Source organism: Tachypleus tridentatus, chromosome 6, assembly GCF_004210375.1.
Source record: "Tachypleus tridentatus isolate NWPU-2018 chromosome 6, ASM421037v1, whole genome shotgun sequence".
NCBI lineage: Eukaryota > Metazoa > Arthropoda > Merostomata > Xiphosura > Limulidae > Tachypleus > Tachypleus tridentatus.
This window is the reverse complement of record NC_134830.1, coordinates 43916282-43935118: the sequence shown is the minus strand read 5'-3', so window position 1 is coordinate 43935118 and position 18837 is coordinate 43916282. Positions and strand designations below refer to the sequence as shown.

The 18837-nt window shown below is 35.2% G+C and overlaps 1 protein-coding gene and 1 long non-coding RNA gene across 4 annotated transcripts in view; one reads left to right on the top strand and one right to left on the bottom strand.

Moving 5' to 3' along the window:
- Positions 1–16814, bottom strand: part of LOC143252354 (uncharacterized) — a 74758-nt gene extending 57944 nt beyond the window's left edge. The window contains exon 1 of one of the 3 annotated variants that reach the window (XM_076504345.1): positions 16755–16814. The gene's annotated coding sequence lies outside the window, so the exon portion shown is untranslated. The remainder of the gene's footprint in view (positions 1–16754) is intronic. The other 2 variants (XM_076504340.1, XM_076504343.1) reach the window with 2 other exon arrangements.
- Positions 3560–18837, top strand: part of LOC143252356 (uncharacterized) — a 45426-nt gene continuing 30148 nt past the window's right edge. The window contains exon 1 of the long non-coding RNA XR_013028952.1: positions 3560–3877. This is a non-coding gene — a long non-coding RNA (uncharacterized LOC143252356). The remainder of the gene's footprint in view (positions 3878–18837) is intronic.

The window sequence follows — 18837 nt, the reverse complement described above, 5'->3', positions numbered from 1 at the left end:
CCTCAGATTATCAGTCGAAGGTCCTAACCACCAGACCTAATAAAAAATAAAATATAATTTTACACACTTAGTGTGTGTGCTTTTTTCTTATAGCAAAACCACATCGGGCTATCTGCTGAGCCCATCAAGGAGAATCGAACCCCTAATTTTAGCGTTGTAAATCTGTAGACATACCACTGTACTAGCGGGGGGCTATAGACTTAGTATTATAAACCTCAAGCTACTGACCTTTAACAAATACCTTTTTCCCCGTTGCAACAAACATGCTCGCTCTTTCAGCCATGGGAGCGTTATTATGTTACAGTCAATCCCGCTATTTGTTGGTAAAAAAGTAGCTCAAAAGTTGGCGGTGGGTGGTGATGACTAGCTGCCTTCCATCTAGTCTTACGCTGGTAAATTAGGGACGGCTAGCACAGATAGCCCTCATGTAGCTTTGCGCGAAATTCAAAAACAGACAAACAAACAAACAAATACCTTTACACATTACAAATGGCAAATAAATATAATAAACACGAAGCAATGCAATTTTTTGCATTTTCTGTTCAATAACAAGCAGTCGTGCATAAAACGTATCAGCATTAGCGTATCTACACAATACTTTATACTATTATCTTATGAAACCCCTTTAGAAAAAAAAACAAGAATGTTAAGGTTTTGAGATTTGTCGCTGTATCTTCGACCTGTTTTATGTATCTCGCCTAATCTTGAAGTTCGATCTAAATGGATGGATAATTTCTTTGTTTTGGAATTTCGCACAAAGCTACTCAAGGGCTATCTGTACTAGCCGTCCCTAATTTAGCAGTGTAAGACTAGAAGGAAGGCAACTAGTCATCACCACCCACCGCCAACTCTTGGGCTACTCTTTTACCAACGAATAGTGGGATTGACCGTCACATTATACGCCCCACGGCTGGGAGGGCGAGCATGTTTAGCGCGACGCGGGAGCGAACCCGCGACCCTCGGATTACGAGTCTTCGCCTTACGCGCTTGGTCATGGCAGGCCTAATGGATGGATAAAGGGGCCCGGCATAATCTAGTGTGTTATGGCGTTCGGCTCCTAAATGGAGGGTCGCGGGTTCGAATCCCGGTTGCACCAAAGATGCTCGCCCTTTCAGCCGTGGGGGCGTGATAACGGTTCGAGCAATCCCACTATTCGTTGGTAAAAGAGTAGCCCAAGAATTGGCGGTGGGTGGTGATGACTACTCTCAAGTCTTACACTACTAAATTAGGGACGGCTAGCGCAGATAGCCCTCGTGTAGCTTTGCGCGAATTTAAAAAAAACAAACATGGATAAAGAATGTTCTAGGCTACCAAAGTTTTGTTTGTCTTGCATAACAAAAGAAATTTGAGTTTATCTATGAATAGGTGAAGGTGTTCGTGTAATACATGAAATAAGAACTATCATGGATTGAAAAAATTAAAACAAAAGATAAAAAAATGGTTAAAATTATTAATGAAAGAAAAATAAATTTTGAACATTTTATTTACAACTTTAGTAAATCCAAAACTGACACACTTTGTTTCTAACCTGCAACTGATTGTAGAATAGAATCACCATTATTTTTTTATCCAAATATTTTTTTGTTATTATTAACCCTCGAACTTTCTGCAAGAGCAGTCTCTATTTGGAGTTTTAATATAAAGAGTGCACGTAGATTAAATTATACTTATACTGGTTACGACGAAGCCTTCATTTTCTCAAATAGTAATATGTGTAAAGGTGGTTCATCTTGCAAGTTAATAGCATTCCTCATAATAATTCATACGGTTTTAGGGACATCGTGCGTGTCGTAAGATGTATTAATCTTAGAGAAATAACGAGGCTTAGTTTGATTTACAAAATATGACTAGAAACGAACTCGGTGTGTCTAAGCAACATTTAGTAACTTTGACCTACATGACATTACATGTACAGCATTTTAACTAAGTCAGTTTACTACTTGTGCAATACTTTAGTTAATTCGACGGACAAATATGAAATAAAATATCCATTCTTAACTGTCTTTGTCTGCAGCCATCATAGTAAAATACATATTTTCTTACTGATATACCTTACTACCCCATGTTACTGAGACAAGGTTGGAAATTTAAAACTTTTGACCGATTAGTAAGCATATACGTATATTCCACATGGTCCTCGTTTTGATAGAAAAAATATAAGTGATACGATTTATTGTACTATTGAAATTAAAATCTGAGATAAATTCAATAAATCATCATACAGCTTAAACATAAAAATAACATAAACTTTGTAGTAAATACTTCAAGTAAAACCCGCTTGTATGTAAGAAAATACATTGTATTAAATCTTTATCAATAAATTTCAAAACCGCTACTACGATACCGTATACAAATAACGGACACGGTTACATTTGAAAGTAACGTTGTATTTTTTTTAAAAGATAATGTGATAACATACCATGCATATCATCTAACTTTGTTTTGTTTTTGAATTTCGCTCAAAGCTACACGAGGGCTATCTGCGCTAGCCGTCCCTAATTTAGCAGTGTAAGACTAGAGGGAAGGCAGCTAGTCATCACCACCCACCACCAACTCTTGGGCTACTCTTTTACCAACGAATAGTAAGATTGACCGTCACATTATAACACCCCCACGGCTGAAAGAACGAGCCTGTTTGGTGCGATGGGAATTCAAACCCACATCTCTCTGATTGCGAGTTGAACGCTTTAATCCACCTGGCCATGCCGGGCTATCAGTTACCTGTCTGAATCTTTCTTCTGTATGAGGACCAAGCTGCGATTAGAATCGCTTGTATAATTGCTCACAAAATCAACGTCATCAAATTAATAAGATTATAATTGGTATCCAATTTTTTAAATTTTATTTCACTCTCTCACGATTTAGGGGTTATCATTTCTTGGAATGAGTTAAATTCTTTAATGTAAAACCAGTTTTGTAAAGTAAACATTCCGTTTGTTTGTTTGTTTTTAATTTTGCACAAAGCTACTCGAGGGCTATCTGCGCTAGCCGTCGATAATTTAACAGTGTAAGACTAGAGGGAAGGCAGCTAGTTATCATCACCCACCGCCAACGTTTGGGCTACTCTTTCACCGGCGAATAGTGGGATTGACGAAACATTATAATGCCCCCACGGCTGAAAGGGCGAGCATGTTTGGTGCGACCGGGATCTGAACCCGCGACCCTCGAAATACGAGTCGAACACCTTAACACGCTTGGTCATGCCGGGACAAACATTCCGTAACCAGATCTAGCTGAGCGGTACAGAACATTGTCCATAAATAGATAATGGTATTTGTTCATACAAATGTTTGTTACTTATAATTTCTGTGATCTGGACTGCAGGAATGAACAGAAAAATCATCGATGATTGGAAAAATATTGTTTGTAAAATGAAGTATGAAATATTTTTATCACAAATTAAACACGTTCATTTAAATTTGACAAACAACAGGATGACATTAATTACAGTTACACATCTACCTCAAAAGTGAACACCCCCCTCCTCAGTAGTACAACGGTATGTCTGCGGACTCACACCGATAGAAACCGTGTTTTGGTATCCATGGTGGGCGGAGCATTACATAATTTTGTGCTCAATTCCAATCATTCAATCCAAAAACTGGAGTGAACAAACCAGGATGATTCAATGTTTGATAGAAGTGTAGATGTAACAAGAAAGAGTGAGAAGCTGCGCGAAGATGACAGACTTAGTCGATCGACCTTTTATTTTATTACTGAATTTAATGTATTTACATTGTGAAGTTGGTGTAAAAGATATATGTAATATTAGTATGAAATAAAACAGAGTAAGAATAGATAAATAAGTAATTACCAATAGATCTCAACCTGGATCGTACACAGTCCGGTATGCATTGATAGGACTTCATGACTGAAGGTAAGAGAAATAGTGTTAAAATTTATGTTATGTGCTTATCATGAAGTTATATGTTAGTTAGCCAGGTTAATGAGTCATTCTTTTTGGTACAACGTATGTCTTTCATCAATATATATCTCTTGTAAAATAATGTCTACCATAACTTCTGTGTTATTTTTCTAAACTAAACTTGTATTTGGTAACAATGTAGCCTCACTCCCTTCAACCAATAATTGTATATACAGCCTGTACGTTATATAAATTTAAATTTCACTGTCTCTCTAACAAGATCTACGCGCAGCAATCGAATAGAACCTCTAATCCGATCTATCCCGAGTTTATTCTGATGTACTTTTAAAACTGTGAGTATTGCTTTTTGTTTTCTTCCTACGAGTGGTAGCCATTGTTAATCTGCAAGAGTCTTTATCCCATTTTAACCCAAGAACGCTACACAGTTCACAACTGTATTCTCATAATTTCCATGCAGTTCGAGGGTTGAAATGAATCTTTCTAAGTGCAAGCAGTCGAATGGTATTAAGATGACGTCAACGGCCTTCCGTATGCCTGAGAGAACTGGGGATTTGAAAAATTTTATGAATGGGATTTCATTTAGCTTAAAAGTATAAGGGTGAAATTCACTCTTTTTACCATAACATAAGAACATTCTGTTCATGATTCACACATGATCCGATGAAGATAACTACGTGTGAAAATCCATCTGCAAAAATTGAAAAAAATAAAACAAATTAGAACACACCAGTTTATAGAAGTGAAGTTATGTTATATTTGTTATTATGTTACTCCTTTAACAAATTGATGTGGTCTGGTGGTTAAGGTACTCAGCTCGCAATCTGAGAGTTGCATGCTCGAATCCCTGTCACCGAGGATGCTCACCTTTTCAGCCGAAAAGACGCTATAATGTAACGGTGAATCGTACTATTCGTTGGAAAAAAGTATCCCAACAGTTGGCGATGAGTGGTGTTGACTAGACGTCCTCCTTCTAGTTTATCACTGTTAAGTTATGGACGACTAGCGCAGATAGCATTCGCGTAGTTTTGCGCAAACTTTTAAACAAGTCAGACCTTAACAAATACGTAATATCGCTGTATACTGACTTCGTTTAATTAGAACATTAATTTTGACGATGTTTTAGCATTGATATTGTTAAAATGTACAAAAAATTGACAATTACAAACGTAAAAACGTAGTTAATCAACATATTATCTTTTAGTGTTATATCTGGAACAAATATAACTTCATCATAGAATTACTGGACTCAGAAACAGATGCATCTCTTTGTCAGTACCTTTGAATGATATTGATACTCTTCTTAAAAAAGAAACCATGAGGAATTGATGTACATCCTGTGAAGAAACCATGAGGAATTGATGTACATCCTGTGAAGAAAACATGAGGAATTGATGTACATCCTGTGAAGAAACCATGAGGAATTGATGTACATCCTGTGAAGAAACCATGAAGAAACCATGAGGAATTGATGTACATCCTGTGAAGAAACCATGAGGAATTGATGTACATCCTGTGAAGAAACCATGAGGAATTGATGTACATCCTGTGAAGAAAACATGATGAATTGATGTACATCCTGTGAAGAAACCATGAGAAATTGGTGTACATCCTGTGAAGAAACCATGAGAAATTGGTGTACATCCTGTGAAGAAACCATGAGGAATTGATGTACATCCTGTGAAAAAACCATGAGAAATTGGTGTACATCCTGTGAAAAAACCATGAGAAATTGATGTACATCCTGTAAAAAAACCATGAGGAATTGATGTACATCCTGTAAAGAAACCATGAGGAATTGATGTACATCCTGTGAAGAAACCATGAGGAATTGATGTACATCCTGTGAAGAAACCATGAGGAATTGATGTACATCCTGTGAAGAAACCATGAGGAATTAATATACATCATACATCCTATGAATAAACCATAAGGAATTGATATACATCCTATGAAGTAACCGACACAATATCCACTTTCGATTTATAGAATCGATATAGAAGCTGTAATACTAGGACGTATCGTTAAAAATTTTTATATGATACCTTCTTTGACTTATCTATGATGTAACCTGTTGTGTCCTAACCAGTCTTTGCATGATATTTGTGTAAAGCCCTTGTTTTATCTACCCCAAGTGCATTATAAGTTCGCTGTAACATAACAAGTCAACACCAATCACTTGTGTCAGTCACCATTGTTACTTTATTATCAAGAAAAGAAACACATACTAAGACAAGAAGCAATGCCTCTGTGTTTGGGCCCTAAATATGAACAGGAGATCTGCCCTTTGCTACTTCTGTAGATTTTAATGGCATCAGTATATCATCTACCTGTGAGAGTCTTACTACGAGTTAGTGGTAGGTCTAAGAATTTACAAAACTAAAATCCTAGATTCGATTCTTTCTGGTGGATTCAATGTGATGTTGCTCTAAAACAAATCTTCCTATCAGATAATACCTGAAGTTATATTGCCAATTTTGCTTAACATGATAATTTTATGTACTGATGTAACGATATGTCGTTGAACATTATCTAAAAGCTTCTGTGCCAAGTGTAAGATGAAATAATCTTTTCTATCAGTCCTCACAAACATGATTTTACATCTCTAATTTTGGTGATACCCTTTAATTTATGTTTTATTGCTACCCTGCTTTCCATTTTCTATTCTCATGTTACTTTGTTTAGTGATCCTTCAGTGGAGTAATTGTCAAATGCAAGAAATTCAATCCGAATTGCATAGAAGCTACAAGCTCGATTGTTGAGAGCCTTGCACTTCTCTAATAGTTTAACTTACATGATATGTTGTACAAGAACCATCCTTATCTTGTTATTGTGACGCATATTCTTGTGCTGAGAGTTATTTATAGAGCTATAACCGTTTTAATATTATCTGAGGCTGAATAAAAAGCGAGATCTGCTTTCATCAGTGTAAAATCGGTAATGAAATATTCAAAGTTTATCAATGCCTCTCTGGTCAACTTCACGAAATGGGCACGTGACAATGAATAATCTGAACATGATACCTTGAAGTATCATAGCTTTCGAGTTGACTAACAGTTCGATTTCTTTGATATATTGCATTTAGTCATTTTATCCAAAAGGTTAGCATCTTCATGTAACAATTCTGTAATAGATTTCTTCATTACAAAGAAAACCATATTTTGATTGTCCGAATATTTTTCTATAAGTTTGAGGACTGTTTCTTAGTCATGAACTTAAAGTGTGTTTCTTCTCATATGAAGATGTCTCATCGCTAGCACACGAAACAGATTTGCAGTGGCTCACTCTTGTTTCAAGATTGTTCACTGATTGAGGTAATAACATTTAGTTCTTTTCTGGTTTGAATCCCAGCCATGGCTTCAGTGCCATTGGCAATTCGTGCCACATCAGAAGCACATATACAGAGTTTTAGAAGTGTATCAAGGACTTGAGTGACACCAGAGATGTCCCCTGATCGTCCAAAGATTCGCTGGGTTGTTCCTGAGTGTGATCTGCTCGAAGACGAGTGGATGGAATCCGGTTTGAAGCATTAATTCCGAAATATTTTAAAAGTAACTCAGGCCACATTTATGGAATCGAATGCATTATGTAGCGCATAAAGGAATCTGTTATAAGCAAAACATAAAACAATACGTATAGTTTTTCAAGAAACAACAGATGTAGAATCTAAAGATTGATATGTAGTACGGTTTTCTACATGTATTTGAATGCTTGTTGAAACACATAATGCGAAACATCACACCAAGTATGACCATTAATTCTATACGTGTTTCATATACACCATATTTGGGCAAACTCCTTTAAAATTATTTATGTAATGCGCTACAGTCAGCATTTGCTGTTTTCTAAAGTATGAGCTGCATTTCGTGTCATCATTTTAATAACATTTGACATGACATTTAGAACCGTTAAGAAGAAATACTTTGCAGATTATTGATATTTTAACATTAATGATAAACATCGCACGAGCACAACAACAACTAATAGATGTTTTATTGGTGAAAGAAAAGTACTGTGAACAAGAAGAACATGTCAGCCATTTTAATAATTCAATATGGTCGCCAATTTGAAATGCAGAATGATATCCAGGACAATCCTTGACCCAAAATGAGTGCATAACCTTTAGAATTGAGTTTCTAGTGGTCTTAGAAGTAAATCTATATTACGAAATATTTTGTAAATAACCACTATCTGGAAATCTCAGATGAAGGCCGTTAAATGGTAGAAAAAATAATATTAAGTGGTTACGTTTATTTAAAGTTACTAAGGCTGTATCCCAATATAGTTAACGTCTTTAATTTCGTTATAAAGCTGACAGATAATCAAAATAAAGTGCTTCAAGAGCCCTCAAATTAGAGCAAGCTCCAGACATTCTAAGCACCTACTCAACTTAGTTATGTGTCCGATTTTTTCTAGACATTGTAAGTTTAATTTCTATTGCAATTATTTATTAGTTAAGGTTTGATAGATGTAAATGATACAAAATAGCATATGAATCTTCAGAGAAACTACGTTATGGACAGCAAGTGCTACTGAAACAATGTGTGTCTAACATATAGACATCTCATGTAATGAAACAAAAACCTCAAGAACCGAGATATTCTTAAGTTGTTGCTTATCAATGGTCTCGTTATTTTAAATAACAAAATGTTGACAATTGATGTCAGGGTAATGCTTGGACAAAACACTGATTTTTTAAAATAAGTAAATATATATATATATGCATTTTTTTCAATTGTTTGTTTTCAGTTTTCAAAGGATTGGTTTGTTTTGAATTTCGCTCGCAAAACAACACGAGGATTAGCCTTCCCTAATTTAGTTGTGTAAGACTAAAGAGAAAGCAGCTTGTCATCACCGCTAACGCTTGGTCTTTTACCAACAAATAGTGGGAGTTATCGAAAATTTATAACATCCCCACGATTAAAAGGGCGAACATGTTTGGTGGGATTGAGTTTAAGACTGTAACCTTCATATTGCGAGTCGAGCGCCTAAACCACTTCGCCATGCCGGGCCATCTTTGAACTTTCAAAATAAACACACAGTATTGATGGTTTAATATTGATTTTTAACTAAAAAACTAGTTGTTTTCTTGAATATCCATAAGGATGTTAGGCATTGTTCATAGTTCCATTCAAAAGTAATTTTATGACAAATGTGTCTGATGAAACTTTGTAGAATGAACGGCGATTGCCTTTTGTGGAGACGCGAGTGTAGAAAACGATGTTTCTAAAACACGTGTTTCAAAAGTCACGTGTTAAGTAATTATTACTTTCAAGCTTTTTAAACTGTGTTTAGATAATCAGTTTAAAAAAAAAAACATTTTTTTCCCGTTTTCTATATATAACTGGAGTTGTGTGGGATTGAAACCAAGATTTCGCACACACACTGCCTGGTAGCACGTGTACGTTCTTTTGTCCCTGGTCAAGACGAATTTTATGTTATAAATACAGACTCTAAACATGTCTCTGACCATGTTAGTTTTAGTATACAAATATTACGCATCTTCTTTTCCTATTGTACATATTTCTTATCCATAAAATTCTTTTATTTATCAAAACCCTCCAGTCTGTAGACATACAATATCAGAAACCGAGTTTCCATACTCGTTGTGGGCAGAACCCAGATAGCCCATTCTATCGCTTTATGCTTAAGTACAAACAAAATGAATTTAATTATTATTTATAATTCAAACTCCTTAAGGTATTATGTAGTATATGTTTTATACCGATATATATATATATATATATATATATATACAATAACTGTTCAGAGTATAATTTATATGTATGTATATAATATTTGTGTTGCTTTTTTTAATACTACAATCATGTATTCTATCACCTAATGCACTACATCCGTTAATTATTTATGAAAGTTCAACTTTTGGACCATACAAAATCCGGTTCAGATCATGTGTAAAGTTTAGTCTGAGATGTCACGTTTTGAAGCTCATAATTCACGAATTTAATTGCTGCTTCATGGGGTAGTGGCCGTGTGATCTGCTTGACCTTATGAGTGTCACATGAAGTTGTGCTACTTCTGCGTTTTGGTGTCCATTTTTCTGATTGGTCAGTTGAAGTGAAAATGAACACTTTATATATAAAATTAATAATAATAAGCAAATAAATATACATTTGACTGTTTCTTTGTTGTTACACACATTAGGCCGTTTATACTCTACCCATCGCCGGTATCAAAACCCGATTTCGTAGCTTTATCATCCATGTGACTTACATCTGAGTCTCTGTAAGCGTACGATATCTTACATGTATGTACATGTTGTACAAGTAGAAAATGTTTACTGTATGTACAGTTTAGGCAGATTTATTTTGCTAAAATCCGAGTTTCGATACTCGTGGTGGGTAGACCACAGAGAGCCCTTTGCGTAGCTTTCTCTAATAACAAAACTAATTTCAGTCGGGCACATTTCATCTGAACTTCACTTTAATTTCTTCTTCTGAACTCAGAAGCACAGTAATACATTGTTACTTGGAGCGTGAATAAACAACATTTATGTTCACTAAACATGATTCTTTCTTATCTTCTGCGTTTGGTCTTACATTAACATTTCATTCAGCCATGCCATGTTTTTGTTGAAACGTCTTGTTATGCAGGAGTTGATTACCTATGGGCCATTATTCCTCTACGCCAGGAATACCACGTCAGTTCTTGGGGGTTAGCAAACAATGCTTGCTTATCAATGCAATAAGGGTAAATTACTCTCGTCAGAAATTATTTGAATTTCAACAGAATATCTTATATTAAGGTCTGTAAGAATCTAAGACCACTTCTTGGTTGATACCTGTGACAACTATTATATGCAAAGATATCTGTCTCCTCTGTTAAATCTCAAGAGCTCTCCATTGTTGTTAGATTGTAAATTACTCATTCTTCCATAATATAGCAATGTAGTGCCTACTTTTTATCTGGGACAACCTATAACGCCACAGGCTGTAATTGCATACAGTGTTGGAAGTGAATAAGGCATACTTGTTGTGCCCGAAATGTATGCCTTATTATGTAACGGACAGTTTTTTCTTCCTCATTTATTAAAGCATAATATATCGATTCTAATCCATTTGTTAAAGTGCGTACCTAGAATTAAAAAAACCAGGGTCTAATAATCAGACGAATCCATTACAAATCCATGACACATCATAAATATTCTAGTATCTCTCTATTATTGCCCCTCCCCAGTGGCACAGCGGAATGTCTGCATATTCAGAGCGCTAAAAACCGGGTTTCAATACCCGTGGTGAGCAGAGCACAGACAGCACATTGTGTAACTTTGTGCTTAATTCCAAACAATCAATTAGTTAATTAGTCTATTATTGTTTGGAATGTCGTTTGTGTTGATATTGTAGATTATTATTATACCTATTGTTTCACTAATATCAAATACACTATTTTGTTATGTTCATCCTTTCTAAGTTATTGAATTTATCTTTGTTTATGTAATTCGAAAGAAGCCCCAAGTCTCTAAATTTGACTGTTATAATTCGTGATTTTACCGATATACTCCAAGTCGTTTCTCTCCAGCTTTTACCATGATTTCCTAAGTATATCTAGCTGCAATTATTTAAAAACAATAGGATCTCTGCACTAAAAGTGTAATCACCTCGTCAAAAAGATGTCCAAATGTCCTTCTCGTGCTTATAATCACTTACGGACTAAATATATATCGAAAATGTTCTTGATTATACAAACCTTAACGCCAAATAATGCAAGCTTGGAAAAATAAAGCACATGGTTGAATAATAATGGCTATAGTCAGTGTAACTGGTTTGGTTTGGTTTGGTTTGTTTTCAATTTCGCGCAAAGCTACACGAGCGCTATCTGCGCTAGCCGTACCTAATTTAGCAGTGTAAGACTAGATGGGATTAATCGTAACATTATAACACCTTCACGGCTGAAAGAGCGAGCATGTTTGGTGTGACAGGCAGTGTAACTGAAACAAACAAAAACTAACTACATCAAAATATTTTCATTGTTTATTTGTTGTTATACACAATATAACACAACAGGCCGCCTGTGATCTGCTGACCACAGGTATAAAAAAAACAAACAAATCTGAGCCATTGGAAATGAACAATATTTTTGAAGAAATATAACCAACCAAAACCGTGTTATGATACCCGTGGTGGGCAAAGCACAGATATACAACTGTATAGGTTTGTGTTTAAGTTCAAACATACAATCTAAGAATAAAGATTTACTTTTATTGAATATGGTAAGACAGATTTTTGTAACCCTTTCTTTTCGTGGATTGTTATTATCTTTTTCGTTTTCTTTGTAATAATAATTCGATTAGAGGATAAAGCTCACCTTGAGTTTTTGTTAATTATACGTCATTAATTATACCACCCTCGACTCGTAATTCGAGGGTCGCGGGTTCCAATCCCCGTCACACCAAACATGCTTGCCCTTTCAGCCGTGGGGATGTTATATAATGTGATGGTCAATCCTACTATTCGTTGGTAAAAGAGTAGCCCAATAGTTGGCGGTGGGTGATGATGACTAGCTGCCTTCCCTCTAATCTTATACTACTAAATTAGGGACGGCTAGCGCAGATAACCCTCGTGTAGCTTTGCACGAAATTCAAAAACAAAAGCTAAGTGCCTCTCCAGTTATATGATGATTTACAGTTAGATATTTTTTATCACAAATCATGCCACGTAAGCAACAAAATTCATACAACAAAAAACGAACTAAAAAATCTTTAGAGTCATATAGAAAGCAAAATATAAGAAATAGGGTTCCCTTTTTGTATTAAAAATGTAATGGTAATCATATAAATATAAATGAATTGTAATACTCAACATTAACCTTGTGAGTTCAGTGTAAAAATTACCTAGTCTCATAGACTTGACTTTAAGTTTAGCTTTGCGAGTGATAACACAGTGTGACATCAGACGTATCTATATGATTTAATAATCCGTTTTCCTCTCGTGTTTCGTGAACCTGATCAATGAAGCGCGTCTTATGATCTACAGCTCTCTCTAATTAATCTCCGCACCTGCTTAGATGCGTGTCACGTGCATCCCCTGCGCGTGTCAGGGATGGAACATCAATTTTTCATAATGAACTATGTATTATTAAAGGTTAAGCTGATCCTGTCGTGCAGATGGCGTGGTTCTCTCACTCTTCTCGTTACGGTTTGTACCAACAGGTGAGTTTTGTTGTTACCTTTAATCTTTACGAACAGGGCGCTCTCTCATTAACTAATAACAGGTTGACACTAAATAGATACAAATGTTTTTCATATGAATGACAACTGTGTTTTGTTTTTATCAGTCTGATAAGGAACCAGCTGTAAAACATGCATGCATTCTTGAGAAAATTAGTTAATTAATTTTTTCTGTAAAATATTCACCATATTTGATTAATTACAGCACATGAATAATACTGTTCAGGACATGTTTTAGTCAGTACATACGAATTCTTCGTTCAATATCTGCACAAAGTGAGATGAATCATGTACAATATATCACAAATGTTTATCATGTCAGTACTTCAATGGCACGCAATGTTAGGTTACAGTTTATATCATAAAACATGGCCAGGTGGGTTAAGACGTTCGACTCGTAATCCGAGGGTTGCGGGTTCGAATCCCCGTCGCACCAAACATGCTCGCCCTTTCAGCCGTGGAGGCGTTATAATGTTACGGTAAATCCCATTATTCGTTGGTAAAAGAGTAGCCCAAGAGTTGGCGGTGGGTGGTGATGACTAGCTGCCTTCCCTCTAGTCTTACACTGCTAAATTAGGGACGGCTATCACAGATACGCCCTCGTGTAGCTTTGCCCGAAATTTAAAAAAAACAAACAAATAATATCTTAAAAATCTCTGAATACACTGTTTTACGTGAAGCGCTTAAAATGAGTGCTGGCGTAATTTGTTCTTGCTTTCGCGGCATTTTTCGAAGGCAAAAACCAATTATAAAAGATATTCACTATTCAAGATGTTGGATTTCTCCATTGGTGATTAGTGGCCGAGAGAAAGGGGAAGAGCCAGATCTTGCTTTATTTCAAGTTTCACAATTATCATACTGTCTCTAAAACCACATATTTTATTAGCCGTAAGTTCAACGACTCCCTCTGGTGTACGTGAATAGCTCACGGGCGAAATGTGTTAAGTACAATTTTTTTCCGTGGCTTTCAATCACATTTAGCTGAGGAAGTGTGCCAAGTAAGGATTCGACTCAAGCTAAGTCTGAAATATCGCTTTAATACGTGAAGTGGCAACAACTTGCTTTACTCGTGTCGTCTGTTTCACTCGGTATGTGCCATTTTTAAATTTGCAAGTTCCTTCTCCGAAGATTGTTTGTTTTAGAACGTTCTTTGCTTCACATACTAAAGAAATGTCTCATTTTGTAATGTGGTTAACTTATTGCTCCGTGTCACGTGGTTGTTTGCGTACACAATCGTAACACAAACTGTGTCGTTTGACACCCAGCGAAAAACTAAACTTCCTGTACAAAGTAAATAGTTTCATAGTTTTAAAGGGTTTTCAATGTGGATACGTAAAGCAAAAATGAATTGATAAGCTTGCTGGTATTATCAAACTACTGCCAATCTTGTGCTTCAATGTTATCGAGTACATGTTTATCAACCTCTTCCTTACAATTACAGGACGCTGGGATCGAGAGTAAACTGAAAAAAACAACACAAACTCTCCACATCAGGATATTAACTGTTTCAACATTTAACGCTCGCTAGTTGATAACGATTGGTGCGGAACTAATGAGTAATATTGCAGTTGGCAGTTTATTTTTCTTTCACAAATTTTCAGAACGTATTTATTTATTGTATAAAAAACATTATTTTTTTTTGGGTAGCAAACGAACACCCAATTTGTTTTTCTATGATATAAATAACTTTTTTGCAATAATAAAAAAAAAAATTAGAAAGAAAAATGACGTATGAAAGGATGTGCTACGTAAATAGTTAATTCATCTCTGGGCTGTCGACCCGAGGGTCCGTCATTCGCGTCTAGTTACTACAAAAAAATGCGCTTCGCAATTTCGGTATGGGAGTAGGTTATAATCATACTGTTCTATTAGAGTAGTGCATAAGAGTTCTCTGGTAGGTCAGATCACTGTGTAGTGGGAGTCCCCTCGTTAGACAAAGAACAAATGGTATGTTGTGTGGCTTTGCCCTGAATAAAACAAGCGAAATAAATCACGGGTTGGTAGTGGATTGTGTTAACTAGAATTCTTCCCTCCAGTCGGTCACTTCAAAATTAGGGACGGCTAGCGCAGATACAATTTGGGTAGCTTTTTTTACGCCAAATTTAACAAACAACACTAACTCGTTCACGAAAAAGAAGTTAAAGAAACTGAATAGGTTTTTACAAATCATAATGTTTGATAAAAATGATTAGAATTAGATTTTATTAGCTCCCCAGTAGCAAAGCAGAACATCTGCGGACTTACAACCATAGAAACTGGGTTTCGATACCGGTGGTAGACAGAGCACAGTGATCCCTTTGTGCAGCTTTGTGTTTAGCTATGAAAAATTCACTATTGTTATTATTGCCAGGTACTATAATTTAAATATTTTCCAATTTCTGTTTGTTCGGGTTGAGAGGCTGAGGACGCACACAGCCCCTGACAGGACGTACAAATCGGCTTAGCAAGAAATAAAAAGGGTCATGTGATAACCTCGTTATATAACACTCAGCTTTTACTAATCATCTTCAAATGAGGATGTTATTAAAACTGAACACGCCATCTGGTGTTTAAACATTGAATATGCCTCGTCTTGTCCCTAGAGTGATAGCCTGAGAGATGTGTTAATACGATTGATTATACGTTAAGCTTTGTTATGATCCGACTACAACTCGCTGTTAATCTACACTAAGGTATCAGCGTAATCCAGAGGATAACACCTATACTCACAAGACTATGAATAAATTCACTAAACATACAGTAACGTCTTTTTAAACGAGGAGAAAGAAAATTTAAAATTTGAAAACTGTTCTTCTTTAAACTATATATTTTTTATATTTAACTACCTGCCAGAATGTCGTGTTAGCTTTTGCTTAAGCTATTACATCGTAAAGCAAAAAACTGTAAGGCTAGCTCTCACGCTAGCTCCATGGGTTATAATTTAGGGGTAGTTATTACATGATTCACGCTTTACCATTTGATACAGCAGTGTAAAAAAAAACCAACAACAACAAAACCACTTGCTTGTTAGTTACGCTACTTGTGTATGTGAACACTTTTTAGTAATATAATATACATATATACATATGTTTATATAGATAATGAACGAGTGATGATTGGTTAGAAGCTTGATTTTTCTAGGCCTTTTGATCCTGCATTCCAGAATATAACATTTCAAATATCCGGACGATAGTATTGAAAGAAGTTTTTTAAGCAGGTATTCCTATATGTATTTACATTGTTATTTTTATGAACATAAAGGTACATTTATAGCATATCATTTATTAAGTACTTCACTTTGGAAACTGGTAGCAATCTAGAATCTTGTAATATTTATGTTTTTTTAAAGGTAGCGACTTACCAAGATTATGTATATATATTGTTATAACGTTATTCACGCGTTAGTTGGGTTCTTTTGGATTATTTGGAAAAAGTAATGCCAGGTTTATTCCACATAATTATAACAAATTAATTCATTTATTCAATAAACCTTTACTATTACCACTTGTACAAATAAACTTTTCAACATATACTCCGCAACCTGATGTAAGCCTAGCTTTAAATACAACTTTTCAAAATAAACTGTGGGACTAGGCCTATCTTAATTAGCCTTGACAGATAAACAAACACGTAACTCACTCAGTAACTGCATACCAAGATAGATGCGTTAACTTTCACTGTTTAAAACTGAACTGAAACACTTACTGAATATCCGTTTACTTCACAACCGGATTACTCGTGTTTACAAGTAGAAGACCGTCTCCTTTCGATATCAGATGAAGTTTCTCGTTTCTTACGTCATCATGATTAGCAGCTCCTTCTAGTGAACAACTAAATTATAACATTGAAAATATAACTTGCCACAATACATATATCAGGATGAATATTTTATGTAAGAAAAGAACAAACCAGTGTTCATTAGGATGTTTTACTTTTGTTTTAACAACATTCACATTATTTTTAAACGGTCTCAAAATCGTTATCACTTGTTATAACCCAGATATATCACATAACGTACTGTTCAGGGAAAACAGGAGAGCTGTTTGTCCATCTCAGCTGTCACACTCTCTAAGCCAAACTAAAAAAAAATAAAGCCAGATCTTATCATTCATATATCTATCAAGCTTTCTTTTGGATTCACTCACATTTACCACCTCCTCAATATCCGAAGGCAGTACATTCCATGAATCAACCATTCCATTTGAAAAATAGAATTGTCTTAGCTGAACACGGCTTCTACTTTGCCTAAATCTATATTTTGTTTCCCCTAGTTCTATCCATTTGAAAAATAGAATTGTCTTAACTGAACACGGCTTCTACTTTGCCTAAATCTATATTTTGTTTCCCTAGTTCTATCCATTTGAAAAATAGAATTGTCTTAGCTGAACACGGCTTCTACTTTGCCTAAATCTATATTTTGTTTCCCCTAGTTCTATCCATTTGAAAAATAGAATTGTCTTAACTGAACACGGCTTCTACTTTGCCTAAATCTATATTTTGCTTCCCCTAGTTCTATCCATTTGAAAAATAGAATTGTCTTAACTGAACACGACTTCTACTTTGCATAAATCTATATTTTGCTTCCCCTAGTTCTATCCATTTGAAAAATAGAATTGTCTTAACTGAACACGACTTCTACCTTGCCTAATTCTATATTTTGTTTCCCCTAGTTCAATATCCCGTGAGCTTTAGTCCATTTCTTAAGAGTATGAAACTGAAGTATAAAACAAATGAGTTATAACACTAAAATCACTTCGGTATCCAATGTGTAGATTTATTTTTAACAGCAAATAAACACAAAATTTTGAATAGGAAAGTTTGGCTTAGTAGTATGTATATGCATTACTAAGTTGTCGATTGGTTTGGTTTGAATTTCGCGCAAAACTATACAAAGGTTACATGCGCTAGACATCTCTAATTTAGTAGTGATAAACTAGATGGAAGACAACTAGTCAATAGCACCCACCGCCTCTCCTTGGGTTATCTTTTTACCCACGAATAGTATGATTGACTGATCAATTATAACGCTTCCACGAATGAAAGAACAAGCGTGTTTGCTGACGAGATTCAAACGTGTGACCCTCAAGTCGAGTACTCTAACCATCATAATATATCGAACCTAAAATTATAGAAATTTAATATCTATTTATCATCACGAACTGCTGGTCTAAAATTTTCTGCGAGTCCAATTAATTTTATAGGTAGTTCCATTGTTCTATGTTTCCATCTTGATTAAAAAAAAAAAAAAAAAACATTTTACATGGCTTTAGTAATTTTCTAAAGGAACCTACTTATGGGTTGATAAAATTTTAGTAAAACAAGAAAAAAATGCAATTTTACATTTTTTTTGTTTTTACTTGTGCTAAAACGCTCCAGCACTCTAAAGAATTATTGTTTACTGACTTACAACGTTAAAAATCAGAACTCGATTATCTACAGTGGAAAGAATGCATATTTATGACCAATACCTTGCAAGCGTGTACTTTCTTGTTTCAATCTCAGCACTTTATTCGGTTCTTTTTCTTAAATACCCTGGTGGGATAAAGGTAAGTATTCGGACTTACAACGTTCAAATTTGGAATTCAATTTATCGCGGTTAATACGGCGGATAGTCCAATGCGGTTATGTTCTTAAGCCGATAACAAAAACAAACAAAAATATCTTGTATTGGATCACTTACTTACGTATATATTACTTATACCCATTATCTGAATATGATTGTTGTTTAAGGTAAGTACAAATAATTTTCTACTGAACTATTAAAACATTTGTTCATATACATTAAAAT